At 38.4% G+C, this 16,956-nt stretch overlaps 1 protein-coding gene across 5 annotated transcripts in view; it reads right to left on the bottom strand.

The window, feature by feature from the left end:
- Positions 1-16,956, bottom strand: part of ntm (neurotrimin) — a 428,776-nt gene that overhangs the window by 114,518 nt on the left and 297,302 nt on the right. The gene's annotated exons all lie outside the window — the stretch shown is intronic.

Here is a 16,956-nt window from a genome sequence, read left to right as displayed (position 1 = left end):
TAATTTGACTTTTGTTGATTGATTACATTTATTAGACTATTAAAAAAAAACATATAAGGGCGCCAGCTGGTGATGCCTCCACACACAATTTGGTGCAGGTCATGTTGTTCTTTACATTATCGTCTCTGGTAAACACAGACTATATCAAATCAAATCTACGTTTATTTGTAACATGGACAGGATACAGAAGGTGTAAACGGTACCGGGAAATAGTTACTTGCATAGTAGAGTATTTTGTTAAGACATGTAGCTAGCTGAACAATTAACCAGTTAGATCTCTAGGGGCGCTATTTCATTTTTGGATAAAAAACGTTCCCGTTTTAAGCGCGATATTTTGTCACGAAAAGATGCTCGACTATGCATATTCATACAGTTTTTGGAAAGAAAACACTCTGAAGTTTCAGAATCTGCAAAGATTTTGTCTGTAAGTGCCCCAGAACTCATTCTACAGGCGAAACCAAGATGATGCATCACCCAGGAATTAGCAGAATTTCTGAAGCTCTGTTTTCCATTCTCTCCTTATATGGCTGTGATTGCGCAACGAATGAGCCTACACTTTCTGTCGTTCGCCCAAGGTCTTAGCAGCATTGTGACGTATTTGTAGGCATATCATTGGAAGATTGGCCATAAGAGACTACATTTTCCAGAGGTCCGCCCGGTGTCCTTTGTCTAAATTTGTGCGTAATCTTCAGGTGCGGTCATTTTCTCCTGGGATTCAGGAGAGAAAGCATGTTTCCAAGAACGATGTATCAATGAAGAGATATGTGAAAAACACCTTGAGGATTGATTCTAAACAACGTTTGCCATGTTTTCAGTCGATATTATGGAGTTAATTTGGAAAAAAGTTTGCGTTTTGAGGACTGAATTTATGGATTTTTTTTGGTAGCCAAATGTGATGTATAAAACGGAGCTATTTCTAATACACAAGGAATCTTTTTGGAAAAACTGAGCATCTGCTATCTAACTGAGAGTATCCTCATTGAAAACATCAGAAGTTCTTCAAAGGTAAATGATTTTATTTGAAGGCTTTTATGTTTTTGTTAATGTTGCGTGCTGGATGCTAACGCTAATGCTAACGCTAAATGCTAACGCGAAATGCTAACTCTAGCTAGCTACTTTTACACAAATTATTGTTTTCCTATGGTTGAGAAGCATATTTTGAAAATCTGAGATGACAGTGTTGTTTACAAAAGGCTAAGCTTGAGAGATGGCATATTTATTTCATTTCATTTGCGATTTTCATAAATAGTTAACGTTGTGTTATGCTAATGAGCTTGCTGATAGATTTACACAATCCTGGATACAGGGGTTTTTTCATAGCTAAACGTGACGCAGAAAACGGAGCGATTTGTCCTAAACAAATAATCTTTCAGGAAAAACTGAACATTTGCTATCTGAGAGTCTCCTCATTGAAAACATCTGAAGTTCTTCAAAGGTAAATGATTTTTTTGAATGCTTTTCTGTTTTTTTTTGTAAATGTTGCCAGCTGAATGCTAATGCTAAATGCTACGTTAGCCATCAATACTGTTACACAAATGCTTGTTTTGCAATGGTTGAGAAGCATATTTTGAAAATCTGAGATGACAGTGTTGTTAACAAAAGGCTAAGCTTGAGAGCTAGCATATTTATTTCATTTCATTTGCGATTTTCATGAATAGTTAACGTTGCGTTATGGTAATGAGCTTGAGTCTGTATTCACGAACCCGGATCCGGGATGGGGAGATCAGAAAGGTTAACCATAATCCCAACTCTAATGTCGCGTTCAAAACAACTTGGAACACGGGGGAAAAAACTCAGACTGGGAAAAATCTATTTGAACGGTCATCCAACTCGGAATTCCAACTCGGGAACATTTCTAGATCTCCTACACAGATCATACACGTAAAGTTAGCTAGCGAGCCAGCCAGCTAACGTTAGCTAGCTAGCTAACAGTACACTTTAACTTGCACGACTCTACCCGTATACATGGTTGCCCTTAGTTTGAAGATGTAATCTGGAGACAGGGGTTTTATACAGCAGCCTTCTTTCTGTGTTCTCTTTGCATTTGGCAATCAGCTCTCTGCTTCCACCAGGCATTCCACTGATTTCAAAACTCGGTCAACTTCTTCCATGACAAGGACACGGTTTCTTCCCCATCATTGTCATCAGAAGACTAAAATGTCTGGTTCAATGAAACCTAAAATCTGGGATTTTCTCATTGTCTGATTCATTTTCAGAGTCAGAATGGCACAAAAATCCTCCAGAAAGTAGTCCATCACAATGTTTTACCACTGAGCTTGGTCGATAGCACTATTAACTTCAGGGCAGCAATGTGTAGAGCACTAGCAAAACTTTTTCAGTTATTCATGATATCTTTCAAAAAAAGCAGCGGTAGACAGGATTATCCACACACACTTAAAAGCTCATGATATAGACATTCTACATGTCAGACCAATCCTAACTCATCTCTCGGCATGTCCAGACCATCCATTATCTCAGCCAATCATGGCTAGTGGGAAGGTTCCTGTATTTTTCCCTATTAAAACCAACTAGGCTCGTTATTTAACCATTTTATTTGCCTTTACAGATGGCACATACGTTTGTTATTAAGGCACATGAAAGTTCACGTTACAGAAAGCATTTCTGCCAAAAAACGTATTTAGATATATATTTTTTAAATGTTCAAATGCCTCTCCTGTGAAGTAGCAACGTGCGACATATGCCTAGTTTCCTGAAACGGGTCACATATTTTCCCTGTTTCTTTCCAGTTAGTTAAGGATGCCTTTGGAGCCTGAATGGTGTATGTTTCATGTACGAGCGAGTCGCAGGGAAACACAAGTGTATTACCGGCTGTGCAGCTTAAAAGGAATAATCCAATAAAAATCATGAAACTCCTGTCAATTTGGTGAAAGCCTATGTTCTATCAGTAGGTAAAAAAAAATGTCCCCATGATTTTACTTCTAAGTGGTCTGTCTCTGAAAATCAGGAAATCATGTAGGAATGAGTCATAGCTACATAATTCTCGACTGGAGTGTGTTATCCCCTACCACATTTCATAACGCTTTTAAAATAATGACCTGCACTCCAGATCGCCAAATCAGCCAATAGATCATGAGCATACTTGTCTGGAACACATCCATCCGTTTATATCATCATGACAAAGTATATATTTTGCTTAGATAAGGTCAATCTAAACAGTGTACCAAATTATTCAACCCCGTTTCTCCATCAAGTAACAAGTCACAATGCGTGTGTGTGTCCGAGGGAAACAGAGATATTACAGAAAGGAGGAGATTGGAATTCCATTGGGCAATGAATGGAGAAACACCCCACCTAACTGACTATGGACCAATTGCATTCCTGTTGTCATGCTGCGTCACATGATTGCTAAGCTAATTGTTATGCAATCCCTTCTCAAAGTCAGGTCTTCTCAAAGTCCTAATGTCATGATTCCAAAGCTATACACTATTACAGAGAACAAGTTCTCACAACTTGAAAAATATTTGCAATGTTGTACTTCTTGTTCACGACATTCATGCTAATGTTCAGTTAGAGCTAGCGCCCAATATTTATTTTTATTTCACTTTATTTAACTTGTTTGGGATAGGGGGCAGCATTTTCACTTTTGGATGAATAGTGTGCCCAGAGTGAACTGCCTCCTACTCAGTCCCAGATGCTAATATATGCATATCTTTATTAGTATTGGATAGAAAACACTCTGAAGTTTCTAAAACTGTTTGAATGAGGTCTGTGAGTAATACAGAACTCTGTCTCAAAAACATGAGAAAAAATCCAAACAGGAAGTGCGAAATATGAGGTTTGTAGTTTTTGAACTCACCCCTATCGAATACACAGTGGGATATGGGTTATTTTGCACTTCCTAAGGCTTCCACTAGATGTCAACCATCTTTAGAACGTTGTTTCAGGCTGCTCATGTGAAGGGGGGGCCGGATGGGAGCTGTTTGACTAAGGAGTTTGCCTACAGCCTCATTCTCAGTCACGCGCTTTCACTTGAGAGGTAGCTCTCATTCCATTGCTTTTCTACAGACATTGGAATTCTCCGGTTTTAACATCATTGAACTTTCATGATAAAAACATCCTAAAGATAGATTCTATACTTAGTTTGACAAGTTTCTTCGACCTGTAATATAACTTTTTGAACGTTTCTTCCAAATGGACCAGATCGCACTTATGGATTTGTTTATCCAAACGACCTAACAAAAGAAGATATTGGACATAAATGGACATAAATGATGCACATTATCGAACAAAACAAGCATTTACTGTGGAACTGCAATTCCTGGGAGTGCATTCTGATGAAGATCATCAAAGGTAAGTGAATATTTATAATGCTATTTATGAATAATGCTGACTACCCAACATGGCGGATATTTCTCTTCCTGGTTTGGGCTCTGAGCGCCGTTCTCAGATTATGCTTTTTCCGTAACAGTTTGGGTCTAGAGTGTCTCCCCCTTCGAATAGGGGGATGACTGCGGCAGCTTTCCAATCTTTGGGGATCTCAGACTATACGAAAAAGAGGTTGAACAGGCTAATAATTGGGGTTGCAACAATTGCGGTGGATAATTTTAGAAAGAGAGGGTCCAGATTATCTTGCCCAGTTGAGTTGTAGGGGTCCAGATTTTGCAACTCTTTCAGAATATCAACTATCTGGATTTGGGTGAAGGAGAAATTGGGAGGCTTGGGCAAGTTGCTGTGGGGGGGGTTCAGTGCTGTTGACATGGGGTAGAGGTAGTCAGCTGGAAAGCATGGCCAGCCGTAGCAAAATGCTTATTGAAATTCTCGATTAGTGTAGATTTATCGGGGCTGACAGTGTTTCCTAGCCTAAGTGCAGTGGGCAGCTGCGAGCAGGTTCTCTTATTCTCCATGGACTTTATAGTGTCCCAGAACTTTTTGGAGTTAGAGCTAGAGGATGCAAATTTCTGTTTGAAAAAGCTAGCCTTTGCTTTCCTAACTACCTGTGTATATTGGTTCCTAACTTTCCTGAAAAGTTGCATATCGTGGGGGCTATTCGATGCGAATGCAGTACGCCACAGGATGTTTGTGGTGGTCAAGGGCAGTCAGGTCTGGAGTGAACCAAACTATATCTGTTCTTAGTTCTACCTTTTTTGAATGGGGCATGCTTATTTAAGATGGTAAGGAAAGCACTTTTAAAGAATAACCAGGCATCCTCTACTGACGGAATGAGGTCAATATCCTTCCAGGATACCTGGGCCAGGTCGATTGGAAATGCCTGCTTGCTGAAGTGTTTTAGGGAGCATTTGACCACTGCCATTATAGATGCAGGCAATGAGGCCGTGATTGCTGAGATCCTAATTGAAGACAGCAGAGGTGTATTTAGAGGGCAGGTTGGTCATGTTGATATCTATGAGGGTTCCCGTGTTTACATATTTAGGGTTGTACCTGGTAGGTTCCATGATCATTTGTGTGAGATTGAGGGCATCTAGCTTAGATTGTAGGACGGCTGGGGTGTTAAGCATATCCCAGTTTAGGTCACCTAACAATTGACTCATATTCACTCCTTGAAGGAGAGCTCTCCTTGTCCCAGAATTGCACAGAATGTAACGTGCAGCCCATTGACGACGCATGGGCAATGTACACAATGGTCAGAATTACGATTCAAATGGAGTATCCCCATCTCCTCAAAAGTAGCTCTTTGGGAAAGAAATGTACACTGCTCTCAATCTGGGCAGAGATGAACTGCAAGTTGAACTCGGTGAGATAGACTCCTGAATTGATGTTCAGTTTGTTTTAGCGATTTTACAGCTAGTTAGCGCCTTCACATGCTGATATTGACTTTGGTATTATTGTGTGTATCCAGCCCGCCCGGAGCGAAAGAGAATTTGGGGCATTTTAGTAGACTTGAGCTGCAACAGATTTCCCAAAACTATTGTCACGTTTCTGCCCACCTTGTTATAAATTAAATTAAATTAAACATTTGTTCACAAATTGTTTTCACAATTGTTAAAACCTCTTGGGGCTAGGGGGCAGAATTCTCACTTTTGGATAAATAGCGTGCCCAATTTCAACTTCCTCCTACTCATGCCAAGAATATAAGATATGCATATTATTCATAGATTTGGATAGAAAACACTCTGAAGTTTCTAAAACTGTTTGAATCATGTCTGTGAGTATAACAGAACTTATGTAGCAGGCAAAACCGAGGACTAACCGTTCAGAATTATTTTTTCCCCCATCTCTGTTCCCTGAATTGTCTTTGTCTTTGCCAAGGTTATTCCTTTGTGCAATGAAGAAGTAGGCCAACTCAGAACTGGGGACACTTTTGTGAGTTGCGCAAGACGTGAAAAGCAGCGGTTTTGCAGTTTGTTTTCTTTCCTGTATTGAATACAGATTGCCCCGTCTACAATTTGATCGATTATTAACCTTTCTGATCTCCCCATCCCGGATCCGGGACCGTGAATACAGACTCAAGCTCATTACCATAACGCAACGTTAACTATTCATGAAAATCGCAAATGAAATGAAATAAATATGCTAGCTCTCAAGCTTAGCCTTTTGTTAACAACACTGTCATCTCAGATTTTCAAAATATGCTTCTCAACCATTGCAAAACAAGCATTTGTGTAACAGTATTGATGGCTAACGTAGCATTTAGCATTAGCATTCAGCTGGCAACATTTACACAAAAAAACAGAAAAGCATTCAAATAAAATCATTTACCTTTGAAGAACTTCAGATGTTTTCAATGAGGAGACTCTCAGATAGCAAATGTTCAGTTTTTCCTGAAAGATTATTTGTTTAGGACAAATCGCTCCGTTTTCTGCGTCACGTTTAGCTATGAAAAAACCCCTGTATCCAGGATTGTGTAAATCTATCAGCAAGCTCATTAGCATAACACAACGTTAACTATTCATGAAAATCGCAAATGAAATGAAATAAATATGCCATCTCTCAAGCTTAGCCTTTTGTAAACAACACTGTCATCTCAGATTTTCAAAATATGCTTCTCAACCATAGGAAAACAATCATTTGTGTAAAAGTAGCTAGCTAGCGTTAGCATTTAGCGTTAGCATTTAGCGTTAGCATTTAGCGTTAGCATTTAGCGTTAGCATTTAGCGTTAGCATTTAGCGTTAGCATTTAGCGTTAGCATTTAGCGTTAGCATCCAGCACGCAACATTTCAACAAAAACATAAAAGCCTTCAAATAAAATCATTTACCTTTGAAGAACTTCTGATGTTTTCAATGAGGATACCCTCAGTTAGATAGCAGATGCTCAGTTTTTCCAAAAAGATTCTTTGTGTATTAGAAATAGCTCCGTTTTATACATCACATTTGGCTACCAAAAAAAATCTGAAAATTCAGTCCTCAAAACGCGAACTTTTTTCCAAATTAACTCCATAATATCGACTGAAAACATGGCAAACGTTGTTTAGAATCAATCATCAAGGTGTTTTTCACATATCTCTTCATTGATACATCGTTCTTGGACACATGGTTTCTCCCCTATATCAAATGGAAAAGTACGAGCAGCTGGCAATTGCGCACCGAATTCCACGCAGGACACCAGGCGGACACTTGGAAAATGTAGTCTCTTATGGTCAATCTTCCAATGATATGCCTACAAATACGTCACAATGCTGCTAAGACCTTGGGCGAACGACAGAAAGTGTAGGCTCATTCCTTGCGCAATCACAGCCATATAAGGAGACAATGGAAAACAGAGCTTCAGAAATTCTGCTAATTCCTGGTTGATGCATCATCTTGGTTTCGCCTGTAGAATGAGTTCTGGGGCACTTACAGACAAAATCTTTGCAGATTCTGAAACTTCAGAGTGTTTTCTTTCCAAAAACTGTATGAATATGCATAGTCGAGCATCTTTTCATGACAAAATATCGCGCTTAAAACGGGAACGTTTTTTATCCAAAAATGAAATAGCGCCCCTAGAGATCTAACAGGTTAACGTTTAAAAATACCTAAAGTTGTATTACAAAAGTAGTTTGAAATATTTTGGCAAAGTTTATAGGCAACTTTTGAAATATTTTCTAGTGACGTTGCGTTTTTTGTAAGCTGTTTTTTTTCTGGATCAAACGTGCTTTATAAATTGACATTTTGGATATATATGGATGGAATTAATCGAACAAAAGGACCAATTGTGATGTTTATGGGACATATTGGAGTGCCAACAAAAGAAGCTTGTCAAAGGTAATGCATGTTTTATATTTTATTTCAGCGTTTTGTGTAGCGCCTGCAGGGTTGAAATATGCTAGCTCCTTTGTTCACTGCTGGTGCAGATGGTGCAGGCTATCAGATAATAGCTCCTTATGCTTTTGCCGAAACGCATTTTTATAATCTGACATGTTGGCTGGATTCACAACAAGTGTAGCTTTAATTGAGGATCTTACATGTGTGATTTAACGAAAGTTTGAATTTTATAGCATTTTATTTGAATCTGGCGCTCTGCATTTTCCCTGGCAATTGGCCAGTTGACACATTTGTGTCCCGTCTATCCCTAAGAGGTTTTAACACTATTTAACACTGTTAATTATAGGAATTATTTTAAATGTAGGACGCCAATGGCAATTGACAAAAGATTTAAGGAATAGTAACACCATCTGGCGGCAGCAGGACTATCATACTCAGAGCTGAACTACCACAATCATTGGAGGGTTACATTTTAGTAATGCGGTCACTGGTTGACAGAGGCTGTTGTACAAGAAAAACATGGCTGAGATGATGTGTCGAATCTTAGATTGAACATCAACTGAGCCAATGAGGCAAAAAAATTTGAATTTAAAGACGCAGTGAAGAAAATGCACTAGTAGACAAAGATCTTGGCTAGTTAGCATATAAAATATATTATGTTTATCCCTCACTATCAAGCTTACTTACGCATGTGCTTATCACAACCTAAATAATGTGGCTAACGCTAGCTGTACAGCAAGGTGAGAATGATAATACCACCACATAAAGATGTCACATGACTGTGGGACTAGACTCATCTGTCCAGGAAGATAAGAAGCTCAGAAAACCCTCAGTCTACCATGGTCGCCATGGTAACATTCACCACTGGGCGCTAATCACCAACTTCAGTACTGACAGATTATATGTAGGTGGACGAAACTCAAAAATGTCTCATCATTCACGTAGTATCGCACGTGCATGCAACAGGCAGGTAAACTGGTCATCTTTGTACATCCACGTCGCCCAGAGTCATTCAAACACTTATTTAGTGCTGCATTCAAAATGAGGACGGAGGAGAAAACCCCAAGCTTGACCGGCATGCAGCAGCCGGTCTTGTTTATTAAAGTGAAGTTAAGTGAGCACTATGCCTCTGCTCTGAAAATGTATGGAGATTTGATTCAGTCCAGTAACTTTGATTCATATTGACAGCGATAAGAAGCGAAGATACATTAGCTGACAACATGGGAGGGACAAGCACCATTGCTAAGGAAAGATTGTATCAGAGAGTTTGAGGCAAAGTGTTGTGTAGAGTTCCCCCTCCACCAAATGAGAGAAAGGTTTTCTGCAATAAATACTGTATTTATTTCCACTCTTGCTACTCATACAGATACTGTGCCTTTAGAAAGTATTCAACCCCTTGACTTTTTCCACATTTAGTTCTGTTACAGCCTGAATTATACATTAGAAGTCGACCGATTAATCGGAATGGCCGATTAATTAGGGCCGATTTCAAGTTTTCATAACAATCGGAAATCTGTATTTTTGGGTGCCGATTTTGCCGATAAAAAAAAATTAAAATGTACACCTTTATTTAACTAGGCAAGTCTGTTAAGAACACCATCTTGTTTTCAATGATGGCCTAGGAACGGTGGGTTAACTGCCTCGTCCAGGGGCAGAACGACAGATTTTTACCTTGTCAGCTCGGGGATCCAATCTTGCAGTTAACCAGTCCAACGGTCTAACCACCGGATTACATTGCACTCCATGAGGAGCCTGCCTGTTACAAGAATGCAGTAAGTTGCTAGCTAGCATTAAACTTATCTTATAAAAGACAATCAATCAACGACTGTCGTTGCTCCAATGTGTACTTAACCATAAACATCAATGCCTTTCTTAAAATCAATACACAAGTATATATTTTTAAACCTGCATATTTAGCTAAAAGAAATCCAGGTTAGCAGGCAATATTAACCAGGTGAAATTGTGTCACCTCTTGCGTTCAATGCACGCAGAGTCAGTTTGGGCCGCCTAATTTGCCAGAATTGTACATAATTATTACATAACATTGAAGGTTGTGCAATGTAACAGGAATATTTAGACTCATGGATGCCACCCGTTAGATGAAATACGGAACGGAATAAATGTTTTGTTTTCGAGGTGATAGTTTCCAGATTTGACCTAAGGCTCATATTTATGTGTGTTTATTATAGTTAAGTCTATGATTTGATATTTGATAGAGAAGTCTGATCGTGGGGTGGTAGGCAGCAGCAGGCTCGTAATAGTGAAAGGTATATGGTTTAGAGAGAAATAGTCGACGTGTTATAATTCCTGTAATAACGTGAGGCTAAACTTGAAAGGGGTTCCTTCGTTATTTTACCGTTCCTGTCTTCCATAGAGAATGTCTTGATCTACTTCAAATAAGGTCTGTGTTTCGTGCAGACTTAAACCGCCTTGGAGTTTTGATACCCGTATAAATCTCACTAGGATAAGGTAACGTTTGTCAACATATTTTCATAAATCCACTCTACAAAAAAAATTATCTTCGCTTATATTTAGCTAATATTGATCAGAGTTACCTTGTCCTATGGATATCTACACAGTTATACAATTGGCAAGGTGGTGTAAGCCTACACGAAACACCGACCTTATTTTAAGAGAACCTAAAAAATATCCTATGGAATAAATGAATGAAGGAACCGCTTTGCAGATTTTGCTAGAAGGTGTCATGGGAATTATAACTCGCATTTTGGTAGTCAATTCTTACCATGCCCATTATTAAAATAGGATTTCCTGCATATAGAAATTACAGTTTTTGTTTTCAACATTCAACACAGGTAACTTACTCTCAACTGTTTGAATAAAAATAGAGTTTATTTGTCTCCTAAGCAGACTCTTCAGTATCATTGTCACTTCAGAGCTGTGTGTGTGTTTTACAGATGGCAGAGAGAAGCAGAGCACCAGTGTAGGACTATTACATGGAATTGGCACCAGGGAATACAAGGTGTCTTATTTATGATAAAGATGTAAGCATGGGGTCAGCAACGGCTAAATCAAAAAATACCACCAACCTGTGAAATCACCTTAAGAACACCCATCCAAAAGCCTGTAATATGTATTATATTAATAAAGGTGTTCATTGTTCATTCAGTATTGTTGCAATTTACATTATTACAAAAATGTGTGTGTGTGTGTGTGTATGGGGCAGGGCGGCAGGGTAGCAAGTTGAAACTGAAAGCTGACAAGGTACAATCCTGTCCTTCTGCCCCTGAACAGGCAGTTAACCCACTGTTCCTAGGCCATTATTGAAAATAAGAATTTGAGAACTGACTTGCCTAGTTAAATGAAGGTAAAAAAAAAATATATATATATATATATATATATATATATATATATATATATATATATATATGTGTATGTGTATTTATATATATATATATATATATATATATATATATATATGTGTATGTGTATTTATAAATATATAAATACATGTTTTTTTTTAATAAAAATTAATTGGCCGATTAATCGGTATCGGCTTTTTTTTGTCCTCCAATAATCGGCATTGGCGTTGAAAAATCGGTCAACCTCTATTATAAATGGATTACATTTTGATTTTGTGTCACTGGCCTACACACAATACCCTATAATGTCAAAGTGGAATTATGTTTTTGGAATTTTTTACAGATTCATTAAAAATGAAAAGCTGAAATGTCTTGAGTCAATTGGTATTCAACTTCTTTGTTACGGAAAGCCTAAATAAGTTCAGTTGTGAAAACGTGCTTAATGGTGTGTTTAACATGTAATGTGATTTTTGAATGACTACATCATCTCTGTGCCCCACACATACATTTACAGTACATACGGAACGTATTCAGACCCCTTTACTTTTTGCACATTTTGTTACATTACAGCTTTATTCTAAAATTAATAAAATTACTTAATCAATTTTAGAATAAGGCTGTAACGTAACAAAATGTGGAATACGTCAAGGGGTCTGAATACTTTTCGAATGCACTGTATCTTTAAGGTCCCTTAGTCGAGCAGTGAATTTTAAAGACAAATTTAATCACAAAGACCAGAGAGATTTTCCAATGCCTTGCAAAGAAGTGCACATACTGGTATATGGGTTAAAAAAATATATATATATTTTAAAACAGACAATGAATATCCCTTTGATTATGTTGTAGTTATTAAATCACACTTTAGATGCTGTATCAATACAACCAGTCACTACAAAGACACAGGTGGACTTCTTAACTCAGTTGCCAGAGAGGAAGGAAACCACTCAAGGATTTCACCATGTGACTTTAAAACAGTTAGAGTTTAATGGCTGTGATAGGAGAAAACTGAGGTTTGATCAACAACATTGTAGATACTCCACAATACGAACCTAAATGACAGAGTGAAAAGGAGGAAGCCTGTACAAAATAAAATATATTCCAAAAGATGCATCACGTTAAATGTGGCAAAGAAATTAACTTTATGTCCTAAATACAAAGTGTTATGTTTGGGCAAAACCAACAACATGAGTAACACACTTCATATTTTCAAGCATGTTTGCGGCTGCATCATGTTATGGGTATGCTTGTCATCGGCAAAGACTAAGGAGTTGTTTGGGGGATAAAAAGAAACCGAATAGAGCTCAGCACAGGCAAAATCCTAGAGGAAAACCTGGATATTAAACCGACAAGAACAGCCTGACAATAGTTTCTCACTGAACTGGGAGAACATAGGTATATTTAAGAGGGGCTGATGCCTGCTGAGGTAAGCATAGCATTGTGCTAACTCAGTGACAACAACAATAACTGCACTACTCCAGTCAAACTGTAGTCAGATCTACAGTGGCCCATTCATACACAACCCATTCAGATTTTCATCTGAAGGGAATAAGAGACAATAGTATCCATTGTTACACCTAAACCAACAAAAATAACTAACATCTCTTCTGTTGTGTCTAATTGAACAAACATGGTGTCATGAAATGTAAATGTTTTCAGAGTATGAAGCAAGAATAATTCAAATTGTGTCGGATCACACCAGGGAATAGTGTGATTGAAGTATATTTCTTCCCACACAAAATATACAACTGGAAGTTAAGAACAGCACAGTCACTGTTAGCCTATAGCACTTATTTCAGACCATATTTCTTATTTTACGGACTTTGGTAGTATATGTTCAAACTGAGGGCCCTTTTCAATCAAAACAAGTATGCCTATACATATGTTCCAGGTTTAAGGCACAACAACATTTATCCAGTGCTGTGCCAAAGTGTGTTTTGAATTCATATGGATGTTGAATTTCTTTCAGTTGTCATTGTTTCATTGATGAAATGCATCTAAAGCTGCATATTCTCAGTGTAAGAAGACCGCAGTTATTTTTTCTTAAACCGGAAACATCCGGATAACAGATTTTGCATTTTGCACGACTCTCAGAAAGAAAGTTATTTCCTCTCCAGTTGTGTCAAGATGATGACAGGCCCTCTGTCTTGCAGTAAAGGCAACCTGAAAATTAACTTGTCAAAATTTCTAGCATAATTGCACGGTGATCTCTTTATGACTTATCATCTCCTGCTAGTCATATTTAGATCATGGCATCTGATGAGTCAACATCACGTCAGTTATGCAACACGCGGCTCAAGTTATAAACAATGGCTTCACTGACAGAAGTTTTTGGGATGAAATGTAGCATATAAATTAGCGAAAGTTTTTGCTTAAGCCATGAAAAACTTATATCACTTTTGTTCTAACTTCTATCAAATTGATAAAAATCCTGACAGTGAGTCCTAATTTGTATAATTGTTCATTATGCATGCCCCAGTGCATTGCTGACTACTAAAAATGCAGTTTCCATACTGTATTCAGGTAATACAGTAATTGTTAGTATCACTGATTTACTGGAGGTGACCATGACTGCTGTGACCTCAAGTTAATAACTTGCACTTTGAATCACATAAGAATATTTATTCTTGTTATATTTTGAATAATTTCATAATGTCAGCCCCCACTCCCTGTCCTCACCTAATACTCAATCCAAACATGGCAACTCCCTTTTCAGATGACCACACAGCTTGGTCATGTTAGTTCCGATGCTGATATTACATTCCATTTCAGAGCGTATGCTTTGAAACCTAAATATCCTGAGGATTCATACGGATAGCTCCGATTACTGTCCTTAAGAGAGTATATACAGTGAGGCAAAAAATTATTTAGTCAGCCACCAATTGTGCAAGTTCTCCCACTTAAAAAGATGAGAGAGGCCTGTAATTTTCATCATACATACACTTCAACTATGACAGACAAATTTAGAAAAAAAATCCAGAAAATCACACTGTAGGATTTTTAATGAATTTATTTGCAAATTATGGTGGAAAATAAGTATTTGGTCAATAACAAAAGTTTATCTCAATACTTTGTTATATACCCTTTGTTGGCAATGACAGAGGTCAAACGTTTTCTGTAAATCTTCACACACTGTTGCTGGTTTTTGGCCCATTCCTCCATGCAGATCTCCTCTAGAGCAGTGATGTTTTGGGGCTGTTCCTGGGCAACACAGACTTTCAACTCCCTCCAAAGATTTTATATGGGGTTGAGATCTGGAGACTGGCTAGGCCACTCCAGGACCTTGAAATGCTTCTTACGAAGCTACTTCTTCGTTGCCCGGGCGGTGTGTTTGGGATCATTGTCATGCTGAAAGACCCAGCCACGCTTCATCTTCAATGCCCTTGCTGATGGAAGGAGGTTTTCACTCAAAATCTCACGATACATGGCCCCATTCATTCTTTCCATTACACGGATCAGTCGTCCTGGTCCCTTTGCAGAAAAACAGACCCAAAGCATGATGTTTCCACCCCCATGCTTCACAGTAGGTATGGTGTTCTATGGATGCAACTCAGCATTCTTTGTCCTCCAAACATGACGAGTTGAGTTTTTACCAAAAAGTTATATTTTGGTTTCATCTGACCATATGACATTCTCCCAATCTTCTTCTGGATCATCCAAATGCTCTCTAGCAAACTTCAGACGGGCCTGGACATGTACTGGCTTAAGCAGGGGGACATGTCTGACACTGCAGGATTTGAGTCCCTGGCGGCATAGTGTGTTACTGATGGTAGGCTTTGTTACTTTGGTCCCAGCTCTCTGCAGGTCATTCACTAGGTCCCCCCGTGTGGTTCTGGGATTTTTGCTCACTGTTCTTGTGATCATTTTGTCCCCACGGGGTGAGATCTTGCGTGGAGCCCCAGATCGAGGGAGATTATCAGTGGTCTTGTATGTCTTCCATTTCCTAATAATTGCTCCCACAGTTGATTTCTTCAAACCAAGCTGCTTACCTATTGCAGATTCAGTCTTCCCAGCCTGGTGCAGGTCTTCAGTTTTGTTTCTGGTGTCCTTTGACAGCTCTTTGGTCTTGGCCATAGTGGAGTTTGGAGTGTGACTGTTTGAGGTTGTGGACAGGTGTATTTTATACTGATAACAAGTTCAAACAGGTGCCATTAATACAGGTAATGAGTTTAGGACAGAGGAGCCTCTTAAAAAAGAAGTTACAGGTCTGTGAGAGTCAGAAATCCTGCTTGTTTGTAGGTGACCAAATACTTATTTTCCACCATAATTTGCAAATAAATTCATTAAAAATCCTACAATGTGATTTTCTGGATTTTTTCCCCTCGTTTTGTCTGTCATAGTTGAAGTGTACCTATGATGACAATTACAGGCCTCTCATATTTTTAAGTGGGAGAACTTGCACAATTGGTGGCTGACAATATACTTTTTTTGCCCCACTGTAAATCTGATTAGAATCCTGTTGCCCAGAGAAGTGCTGAAAATAATCTATTTATAAAAGCACTGGCATGACGCAGCTACTTTATACGTATGGAGACATCTCTGAAAGGCAAGTGATTGGCGAGTTGAGTTAAATTAGATACATATTACCAGGGCAGCATGATGTTTCATAGACAATATGAAGCTAAATAGCTGGATAGTGGACATACAGCTTCAATCAAGCCCTCTTGTAACCTACCTGCATTGAAAATGAGTGCAGGTTCCATTAAACTATAGTGTCATACTATATCAGGCAAGTTTATCAATGTATCTGTGTGCATTTCATGTGATAATTGGATTAAATAACAAATATCACCTGTGCACATATGCAGCCCCCACAGGTGATTGAAAAATATAATTTTATATATAATAGTATGCCCCATGTAAATTAAATTTGAATTCAATTAGTATGATCAACAATGAGGTTTTGTCAGCAAATTGTTGGGCAGGTTGACCTGGGGTCAGTAAATTCAGGTCCTAACCAGCTAAGCAAACTGCAAAAGAAAAATGGTGGACCATGCGTTATTTATGTCTGTAATAGAGTTCCAAAGTAAGAGTCAAAAAGCAAATGGTCAAACAGGGAAATGGTTCCAAACATTTTAGAAACCATTATTTTTTCCCATAAGGGATTTTAGAAACACTTAAAATAAGGGCTGTGTTTCGTGTAGGCCTATCCTGCCGTGATGTTTTGATAACCATGTAAATCTCTCTAGGACAAGGTGACTTATCAATATATTTGCACCCCTCCCCCCACACACACACAAATAATAATACTTTTTTTGGAATATGCCATCATAAAGAACTACAAATGCCATGATGAGACTGCCGAATGTCCCCTTTTATGCTAATTATCATTTTCGAATCTGAGAGTAAGTAGAGACAAATACATTGATAAAAGTCACCTGATTATCAAAACGTCACACCAGGATAAGCCTACACGAAACACAGCCCTAATTTGAAGTGTTTCTAAAATCCCCTATGGGAAAAATGAATGGGGGAAAA

Source organism: Oncorhynchus mykiss, chromosome 10, assembly GCF_013265735.2.
Source record: "Oncorhynchus mykiss isolate Arlee chromosome 10, USDA_OmykA_1.1, whole genome shotgun sequence".
In the NCBI taxonomy this organism is placed as follows: domain Eukaryota; kingdom Metazoa; phylum Chordata; class Actinopteri; order Salmoniformes; family Salmonidae; genus Oncorhynchus; species Oncorhynchus mykiss.
This window is presented reverse-complemented; position numbering and strand designations above follow the sequence as displayed.